Source organism: Coenobita brevimanus, chromosome 37 (assembly GCF_032717465.1).
Source record: "Coenobita brevimanus isolate Jiangsu-jjx chromosome 37, ASM3271746v2, whole genome shotgun sequence".
Lineage (NCBI taxonomy): Eukaryota > Metazoa > Arthropoda > Malacostraca > Decapoda > Coenobitidae > Coenobita > Coenobita brevimanus.
This window is the reverse complement of record NC_136990.1, coordinates 4,299,775-4,311,552: the sequence shown is the minus strand read 5'-3', so window position 1 is coordinate 4,311,552 and position 11,778 is coordinate 4,299,775.

The window sequence follows — 11,778 nt, the reverse complement described above, 5'->3', positions numbered from 1 at the left end:
CAACCGATTTACTTTATATGTTACACCTTATTGTCCTTTGTGTTATATAAATCCTGATGTCCCCATACTCTGTAACATACAAAAAGATAACCATCCATATCCAAAAATAAATCGCAAAGGAAGAGGTGTTAGGGAGCCTCCTTACCCGACGAGAATACGGGCCCTGGTTTAATTATACTAAACATACTTAGGGTTATCTTGAAATTGAGTGCAGGAAGAAATACACAAAGACATAATATTTTACTGTCACGTGTGAACCACCTGTATGTTAGAAGTAATTAGCCTGCATCCCACCTTACAGAGAGTGGTTAGCTACGGCAGAGGGGGCAGGTATTTCTATCATTACAGGCTTCAGAAATTATGGTAAAAAAAATTGTGGGCTTGTCCATCCCTTCGTGTTTTTAGTTCTAATAATGAGGTCCTTAGTTTTCATTTAATTACAAAGACTTAATTGGTATGACAAGTGCATCAGTGGAAAGAGGTCTAGGTGAAGGAGTTGTTTGAGAGGACTAGTGGAGTGACGTCAAGTATGAGAGTGGTTTGTCAGTACTGATGTGGGTGGTTTTTATTAGTATTATTGTGGAGAATTTTGATTAATTTTTGAGGTGCCTCTACATGGAAAAAATAGTTCGTTGCCTTAGCCGAGCAGTCTCAAGAACTCACTTTCGTAACATTTATTAGACAAAAATACATGTTTAATTCACTGGTCAAAATTAGTGTCACCTAAGGAATATTCGTATATATTTTTACTGCCTCCCGATGCTGACAGACAAATGATGGACGATAAGAGGCTTTTATATTCCATACGTACTGATCCCTCCACAAAACACCCACTACCAGCACAATCTAGTCTATCTAAAGCCTTATTTCTTCATCCGGGAAGGAGTGGCCACAAACGAATCTATATCACCCTGTCCTCTGCTATCAGACTGCCCTCTCTCCAACCCAGCCCCCCCATTCATATGCCTCCTCACCACATTCATCTATCGCATCTTCGATCCCTTCCCCCCTCCACCTCTCTTTCGTACACTATCCTAGCCAGTCCCTCACTCTCCATTCTCTTGACAGTTGGTAAGCAGCCATCATTTCTGCACGGGATTGCGAACTCCACATTTTAAAATCTATATTACGCGGTATTCGTAAAGAGAATAGGACTGTTATTACTTATATAGGGGCTTAAGTGACAGCGGAGAAGTAAGACATAGACTTTAGTTGTGTATCAATTAAAATAAGAGCGTGTGGGTAGAAAGCATATATATATTTGAGTAACTGTGCTGGTCTGCTATTGTTTCTTGAGCAGTAAGGAAATAATTCAATATAGTTTCCCTTACCAGACCTGTATGTGAGACTTTAATCCTGCTTGTGGTAGGTGGTGGCGACCATCATCCACTCACCTGATGTAGAGCTGCCTACTTCGTCCTTCACCTTTATCATTCTTTTTCTGTGTGTGCCCTCCTCCTTCCTATTTCTCCCATCTTTCCTGTCATTTTTCACTACTCTTTTTTCGTTCCTCAGGTGGCTTTACATTGAGTGACAAGCCTATTGGTTTCCTGTAAGCCAGGAAACCATTTACAACTCTGGGTGGTAGCCACATAACCAACCCACATGTGTTCCCTACGTGTCAACTAGTGGATTGGCGGAGGGTTAGTGCCTCTCTCCGTAAAACAACTAAAGACAAACGGCCCCTTACGGGATTATGGCGTCTGGCTATTGATATATGGGAGACAGATTTAATCCTGTGATGGTCATGGCATTACTAGTATCTCTTTCAGCTGATTCCAGACGATTTCATTCATTTGAGTGAGTCATAGGAGCCTCTAAGTGTAACTACAGGTGCCAAGCTAACGCCAGATGATTATTCAGCATATAATAAGCTGCTGGTTCCTGGTGAGTTAATTTATACAGGGTTTAAGAAGAAAGAAAGTCATTTGGGGATAATTTAAGGGTCTGTGTTGGGTGTAGACAGTGTTGTTTTAAGGGCATCTGTTAACCCCTTCAGCCCGGGTATACGTCTTTCACTTGAACTTATTTGATTTTCGTCCTTTATTAGCCCATCTCACGTATCTCAGTGACAGAAAAAGGCAATGCTGTGGCTCTACATCCATTCTATAGTACTTCTTTGTGACTAGCATCATATTCTAGTGTTAATCGACTGTTACAGCTCAGAACTCAAGATGGGGAGATGGCAATTTTAGGCCAAGTTGAAGTAAAATGGGTATAGTTCACTGTTATTTTATCCTTAATGTCAACAGATGTTAATATTCACCTTAGGATACACCTTTGGAATTAGTGATTAGATATAGCCTTCAGGAACACCTACAGTGGTGCTGGAGAGAGAGAGGCCTTCACGTGGTGGCACTGATATAACGACGGATCCACTGCCTGGTTATACGGACGTCCCTCAGTTCTCTCCCTATCCTATGAAAATAGGATGGTGAACTGGACAGAGGTATCTTCGACCTGCAGTCCATTGGGTTCACGTCCAGATGAACCTAAGACTAAAATAAAGACAGTGACAACAACCACCTCTGCACTACTCGGCACTCCTCCCAAGCTAAATAAAATACTTTGACATTGCAACAGTGGGATATAAATTACGTCAGCCGAATCAAGAGGAAATAGAGATCCTTCGGAAAGTGAAAAAAAATCACCTGGCGTAGTGTGATTAAAATAAAAAATACGTCCTCGTGTTGAAGGAGTAAAGGTACAAACATAAACACTCCTGTTACTCGTACTCTAGGTCGAGGAACAAAAAATTCTGTATTAGCTGGAAGAGGATGTTGGAGTTGTCCCACCATGAGAGGGTTCAAATATATTCCCAGTATACCAACTGACGTGGCTGGTATTGGTGTTAAACACCAGTGATGTATGTCAATAAGGACTTTTAAATGTATTAATTTTGCTGGTATTCACTAGCACAGTCAACAAAGTGCATCCATTCACCAAACCCTAATTAACTGGACACAGTATTTACCGGCCTGCGTGTCACCCAACATTATAACTTTTATATGGAGGTAATTTGCAGGTATTCACAACAGCACCCAGTTAATTACAGCCATTCATCACAGGCATATTAACTAACCATAGTGCTTGTGTGACTTGCATTTGACTGAACCTTTATTATATATATATTCCTGTATATATTTACTCGTGTAGGTATGTATACGTATATATAGATTAATAGATAGATAGATAGATATAAATATATATATATATATATATATAGATAGATAGATAGATAGATAGATATAAATATATATATATATTGTTGGAAGGACACAATTCAAGAGTGAGAGCAGTGGAAATGAGTTATTTAAGAGGAGCCTGTGGAGTCACGTGGAGAGACAGGCTGACGAATGAGGATATAAAGGAGCGTTGTGGTGTGGATGTGGATGTGATAGGAAGCGTTATGAGGAACACACTGAGGTGGTTTGACCATGTGGAGAGGATGGAGGATGAAAGACTGACGAAGAGAGTGTATGTGAGTGAGGTGAAGGGGGAAGAGGGAGAGGGAGGCTGAGGATGAGATGGAGGGATGGGGTGGAGAGGTATATGAGAGAGGGGGGTGTGAGTTGGGAGCAGGGCAGTGAGATGGCGGGGGACAGGGCGACTTGGAGGCGATTTGTTTGTGGCCACCCCAAACGGGATTGAGGCGTCTGGCAATATATATATATATATATATATATATATATATATATATATATATATGTATATATATATATATATATATATATATATATATATATATATGTATATATATATATATTTATATATATATATATATGTATATATATATATATTTATATATATATATATTTATATATATATATATATATATATATATATATATATATATATATATATATATATATATATATATATATATATATATATGTATGTGAATATATGTATATATATGTATGTATATGTATACATTAGGAGAGTAAGAGTTGAAAGAAAAGACTGCCTGATGGCTGAGGAAAGGGTGACACGTAAATCGCCTCCACCTTCTGAATTAAAATGTCTGGCTGGCCTCAGGTAGACCGATAGATAGATTAGATGGGTGCAATTCCTTCACTATAATCATATACTGTATATATATTTTTTTGTTAAATTTGCGAGTATATTTGCCATCCCTATGCAGTTTTATTCGCGTCTTGAGAGACTGTAAGAACTTTTTTTTTTTTTTTTTTTTTTTTTTATGCAAGGAAGAAGCAACCAAAGGCCAGGAGCCAGCAAACCATTCCGTCAAAAAAAAAAAAAAAAAAAAAAAAAAACGGAAGAGAGCCAAAATCAAGATCCATTCATTTCGAGATGCCTGGACACACTGCGTTTGAAAGACTGGAGATCAAAGAAAGTAGGAAATACGGACAGAGAGAGACAGTTCGAGAGTTGACCTGTTGCATAAATGATGGACTGGGCGTAACGGTTAACTCTTGCATTAGAGAGCTGGACAGAAAAGGGATGAGAGTTTGTTGCTAGACAGGTGCAATGCGCTCGTCGTAGAGGTGGAGGGATGCAAACAGACAGTTCAGAGGAGCAGTGACCATTGAAGTAGCGATAGAAAAGAGATAAAGATGCAACAGTGCGGCGAAGAGACAGAGATTGAAGAGAGCCAGTAAGAGGAGGAGAGTTCACGAGGCGAAAAGCCTTTGACTCCACCCTATTGAGATAAGCAGTATGTGGGGAGCCTCTCCACACATGAGAGTTGTACTCTACACAGGGGCCAATAAAACCCGTGTATAAAGTCAACAATTGTGCGGGGGTAAAGAAGGTATGGAGTCGGCTTAGCACACCTAATCTCTTGGAAGCATATATTACAAGAGACATAATATGATCTTTCCAAGATAAGTCCCGAGAGAGTGAAACCCTAGGTATGTTCAAGGATGATGGGGGATTGAGCTGAAATTTTATTAAACATTAGTGGGTACCCCTGTGGAAGATTTTGTCGGGTTGATAGGTGTAAGAACTGAGTCTTTGATGCATTAAAAACAACAAGATTATTTTTACCCCAGTCAGAAATACGAGCCAAGTCAGACATTAGGTGTGCCATAGCCTCATCCCTCGTTTGTTGGACAGCATTCATTACCGCTTCATTAAGAAAAGCCTTTACTAAGCTGAAAGAAATCTGTGGTGCCATAGAATAAGAATGAGTTATGTGGCAGCCTCAGAGATTACTCACCAGAGAATATTTCACGTACTACACACACACACACACACACACACACACACACACACACACACACACACACACACACACACACACACACACACACACACACACACACACACACACACACACACACACACACACACACACACACACACACACACACACACACACACACACACACACACACACACACACACACACACACACACACACACACACACACACACACACACACACACACACACACACACACACACACACACACACACACACACACACACACACACACACACACACACACACACACACACACACACACACACACACACACACACACACACACACACACACACACACACACACACACACACACACACACACACACACACACACACACACACACACACACACACACACACACACACACACACACACACACACACACACACACACACACACACACACACACACACACACACACACACACACACACACACACACACACACACACACACACACACACACACACACACACACACACACACACACACACACACACACACCTGTAGAAGGTACATAGGTATAAAAGTCAATTTCTTTCCACCTGACACACCTGGCTCACTCCCACATCCTCAAAACAATATCATGATTGCATTACACCTGATGAAGCAATAGTTACAAGGCAAGAATTTATCTGATTATTTATTTTTACACAAACCAACAAATCTTCTCTCCAATCTGACGACACCTGGCCATCAACAGAGCAGAAAGGGGTTTAAGATCTTGGTCAGGGTAGAACATATGCTCACAGTCACGATGAAGTGCTATGAGAAGGCTATGCGGACTGCTAAAGGACGAAAATCTGGGCCAAGTTAAGGTGAAAGTACTGTTGTGTGTGTCCAAATGCTGCGATAATACAGCTCCTTCACCTCCTTCACCACCTCTTCCAGCCTTCCCTCAGTTTCCTAAAAGATTGTATATAACTTTCCCATCTCCTCTTGATTCTCTCTCTCTCTCTCTCTCTCTCTCTCTCTCTCTCTCTCTCTCATCAACAAGTCCTTCCCCCACATCCCACCAATGCCACATTTAAGGATTATTTAGCCCCTCAATTTTCCTGCCTAATTTGACTGTTTATGGAGCCATTAGGAATCAATTAATTTTCCTTACACTGGTTTACACTATTCCTTCCCATCATTTGGAAGAGTGGGTGATTTGATGATGATGATGATGATAGTGGTGAGTGTGGTAATGATGTTAATGATGATGACAGAGGTTAGTGTAGTTGATGTTGATGATGATGGTGGTGATGATGATGATGATGATAATGATGGGTATGAAAATGATGATGATGATGGTAAATGTGGTGTTGGTAATGATGATATCAATGGTTGTGATGATGATATTGATAATGATGATGATGATGATGATAGTGATGATGATGATAGTGGTAATGATGATATGATGATGATGATAGAGGTAATGTTGTGATAATGGTGATAGTTGTGATGATTGTGATAATGATGGCAATGGTGAGTGTGGTAATGATGATGATGATGAAGATGACAGTGCTAGTGCTAGTGATGATGATGATGATGATAATGATGGTGATGATGGTGATGATGATGGTTTAAGGTTACATCATCACCACTATCTTTTCCCTGTCACTTCCTGCAATGTTCCTACTTACCGTACTGAAGTGGTGTGCAATTGGATGATGATGGTGATGGTGGTGATGGTGATTGTAGTGTGTGATGTTGATAATGATGATGATGGTGATGATGATGATGATGGCTGCTGTGATGATGGTGATTGTAGTGTGTGATGGTGATAATGATGATGGTGGTGATGATGATGGTTGCTGTGATGATGGTGATTGTAGTGTGATGATGATAATGATGATGATGGTTGCTGTGATGATGGTGATTGTAGTGTGATGATGATGATAATGATGATGATGGTGATGATGATGGTTGTTGTGATGATGATAATGATGGTGATGGTTATGATAGTAATGATAATAGTGGTTGTGGTGATGGTGATAGTGGTAATGACTGTCATGGTAGTTATGGTGATAGACAGCCATTACGACAGTGTTCCAAATACTCATACACACACAAATAACCCTTCTACATCCACAAACCCTTCTATCTATCTATCTCTATCTATCTATCTATCTATCTATCACCCTGGGATGTCTGGTAAAAAGAATATGTTTGATGATGATAATGATGGTGATAAAGTGATTGAGAAAATGATGACAGTTTTGGTGATGGTGATGAAGATGGTGATTCTGTAATGTTGATAATGATAAGAGGGATAAGGGTGATGAGTCTGGTGATGAAAGTGATGAAAATAACGATAATGATGATGCAATGATGATGAGCTGATGATGAATGGGGTTATGTGTGGTGAAAATGATGATGGTGAAAATGGTGATTGTGTGAATGATGATGGTGATAATGATGATAGTGAGAGTGATGATGGGGAAAATATTGATGATGACTGATGGTGATGGTGATGGTGATAATGGTGATGGTGAAAACGGTGATGGTGATAATGGTGATAGTGAAAATAGTAATGGTGTAAGCGATGGTGTAAATGGTAATGGTGATAGTGATGGTGAAAATATTGATGTGACAGATGGTGATGGTGGTAATGAAAATGATGGTGAAAATGGTGATGATGGTGAAAATCGTGGTGATAGTGACAATGGTGATGGTGAAAATGGTGATGGTGATAGTGAAAATGGTAATGGTGATGGTAAAATGATGGTGTGAATCATGATTGTAAAAATGACGATGGTGAAAATGATGGTGAAGACAGTAATGGTGAAAATGATGATAAAAATATTGATGACGACAATGATGGTGATGGTGAAAATGGTGATGATAATGATGATGGTGAATATGTAGATGGTGAAAATGGTGGTGAAAACGGTGATGGTGAAAACTGTGACGGTGAAAACGGTGATGGTGAAAACGGTGACGGTGAAAATGGTGATGGTGAAAACGGTGACGGTGAAAATGGTGATGGCGAAAATGGTGATGGTGAAAATGATGGTGAAAACGGTGATGGTGAAAATGATGGTGAAAACGGTGATGGTGAAAACGGTGATGGTGAAAACGGTGATGGTGAAAACGGTGATGGTGAAAACGGTGGTGGTGAAAATGATGGTGAAAACGGTGATGGTGAAAACGGTGATGGTGAAAACGGTGACGGTGAAAATGGTGATGGTGAAAATGGTGATGGTGATAATGATGGTGAAAATGGAGATGGTGAAAATGATGATGGTGGTGATGATGGTGAAAATGATGGTGATAATGATGGTGAAAATGGTGATGGTGAAAATATTGATGGTGAGAGTGATGGTGAGTGATGGTAAAAATATTGATGGTGAAAGTGGTGAGGGTGAAAATGGAGATGGTGAAAATGGTGATGGTGATAATGATGATGAAAATGGTGATGGTGATAATGATGGTGATAATGGTGAAAGTGATACAGGTACACCCAGTCTGCTCCTACACACACCCCTCCTACACTGTGGCGGGTGCTGGCCAATTAATACGCTTGAAGGAGCATCGTGGAAGTTGGTGTGGGGAGCCAAGTGTTGAGAGAGAGAGAGAGAGAGAGAGAGAGGTTGATAGGAAGATAGATTGGTTACTTGGTTGACTGACATGTTGATAGACAGATAGATAGTTATATGGGTAGACTGACTGACTGAGAGAGAGAGAGAGAGAGAGAGAGAGAGGTTGATAGGTAGATACTGTAGATAGATTGGTTGGTTGGTTGATTGACAGGTTGACAGACAGATAATTATACGGGTAGACTGACTGAGAGAGAGAGAGAGAGAGAGAGAGAGAGAGAGAGGCAAAATGGTCAGAGAGAGTGACAGATAACACAGACATAAAAAAGAAGAGAGAGACAGATATACAAATAAAACTTCAAAAGAGGTGGATAGGAGCTTGTATTACCTGGTCATATTAATTAAGGCTCCATCACCTCATCCTCTTGCTGAAATTCCATCTCCTCACCTGGCGATCCCTCCACTGCCCCTTCCTTCCTTTCCTTCGACTTGGGGGCAAAAATTTATTATATTTTAGCTGGTCTCCTTCTTCTGTCACTCTGGTTGCTTTATTCTCTCTTGGAAGTCTGTTTGTTTGTCTGTCTGTCTGTCTGTCTGTCTGTCTGTCTGTCTGTCTCTGTCTGTCTCTGTCTCTGTCTCTGTCTGTCTGTCTGTCTCTCTCTCTCTCTCTCTCTCTCTCTCTCTCTCTCTCTCTTTCTCTTTCGTCATCTCCCTATCCTCACACTTTCACTCTCACAACGATAACTTCATGCCTCCTCTCTCTCTCTCTCTCTCTCTCTCTCTCTCTCTCTCTCTCTCTCTCTCTCTCTCTCTCTCTCTCTCTCTCTCTCTCTCTCTCTCTCTCTCTCTCTCTCTCTCTCTCTCTCTCTCTCTCTCTCTCTAAGCTGAATAAAATCATTGGTAGTAGTCACAATAATATGCAAACCAGGTCTCTCTTCAAGGAATTAATGGAGGCTACCTGTAACTCCTTCACCCCGTGCGGCTCTCCAAAGTAAAATAAGAGTCTAGCGTAATCCACAGTACTAAATGCGTCCTCTCTCTGAAGGGGTAAAGTGTTGCGTTAAATGAGACGATGGGAATAAGGGTGAAATAAGATGTAGCAGAGGGCACCTGAGAGAAGGAGAAGGATGACGAGACGGAGCAGCAGTAACAGGAGTGGAAGAAGAGGATGAGAAGAGAGGATGAGGACACTGGAGGAGAAAGAGGAGGAGACAAAGAGGAGGAGGTGGAAGAGGAGGAAGAGGAGGGGAAGAGGGTGAGAAGACGGAGGAGAAAGAGCAGAGCAAAGAGGGGGGGACGGAAGAAGAGAAGGAGGAAGGAGAAGAAGGAAGAGACAGGAGGAGGAGAAAGAGCTGAACAAAGAGGAGGAGGTGGAAGAAGCAGAGGAGGAGAAAGGGGGGAGGAGGATGAAGAGACAGAGGAGAAGGAGGTGGAAGAAGAGGAGGAGGAGGAGGGGAGGAGGATGAAGAGACAGGAGATGAAGGAAGATGAGGAGGAGAAAAGGGGGGAGGATGAAGAGACAGAAGGTGGAGGAAGATGAGGAAAGGAGGAGATAAAGGACGAACTGGGGGGAGGAGGAGAGATCAAAAGAGGAGAAACAACAATGAAAAATCCCTGAGGTGAGCCCCACACAGAACAATGCATCTCTCACTAATTGCAGCTTCCACAGGGCGTAATTTCCACCTCTGATGATAACAGCAACTGGCGAGGTGGGAGTGACTTTTGTGCCAGGCCGTCATGCGCAGAGAAGGGACTGGACTTCACGGAAATTGCTTCCAGAGTCTTCAGACAAGTTTAGGTCGTTTTTAGAACTTCATTGTTTGGTATAAATGGATGGTAAGATGCTCGCGAATTATTACGGGTGAATAACAGTGACGTGGGTAGAAGAAGCAGGAGAGGTGGACTGAGAAGGTGAAAGGACACTTTATTTATGAAGGAAACCGAGCTGTAATAGTTCTTTTGTTGGTGGTGGTGTGGTATTCCAGTCTGTCTGATCAAGCAGGCCTATCCCGTCTCACGTAATAAACCATCCATGCGGCTGAGAACCAAGGCGCGGTGATTAGCGTGGAGGTTTGATTCCCGAGTGGACGCCGCATTTGCGTCGCTCCACCCAGTTAACAGGGACACCATAGTAGACTCCACGAGACCCCGTTTTTTAGGTATATGGCTACCACTCAGCTTTATAAACAATTTGAGTTATAAGAAACATTTGGCTTGTAGAGCCACCTCAAGTGGACAGAAGAGTATTAAACAGTGACAGGAAGGACGGGAGAAACAGGAAGAGAGGAGGAGTGACGTGGAAAAAGAACGATGGACATGAAGGAAGAAGTAGGCAGCACTACAGCAAGTGAGTGGATGATGGGCGTCCTCACCTACCACCAAATTATTTTTGTAACCCACTGAAAGAATTGGATTATTTCTACTAACAGCATGTTCATAATATGCACTGGCCATAAAATCTTACACTAGAATGAAAAGAGCTACACAGGCATTCTGGCGTGAAAAAATGTATAGAGTTTGTTTATACAGGAACTCTGATCTATTTATAATGGTTTTGCTGACAGTTTTGGTGGGGGATGGATATGGATGGGAGGGGTGTGTATTGTAGTATTATTGTTGTGTGTTTTGTTTCGACCTGTGTATTTGTGTTTTTATGTTATTTGTGTGTATACTTGTGTTTTTATGTTTATTTGTGTGTGTGTACTTGTGTTTTTATGTTTGTTTGTGTGTGTGTACTTGTGTTTTTATTTGTGTGTATACTTGTGTTTTCATGTTTATTTGTGCGTGTGTACTTGTGTTTTCATGTTTATTTGTGCGTGTGTACTTGTGTTTTTATGTTTATTTGTGCTTGTGTTTTTATGTTTATTTGTGCTTGTGTTTTTGTGTTTTTATATCTATTTGTGCGAATTTCTTTCTTTGTATTTCATTTTGTGTTTATGTCTGTGTAGCATGTTTTGAAAATTGTGAATGTGTTTTTCTGATAGTTTATTTACACCTATTCTATGTTTCACTTGTTGTGCTA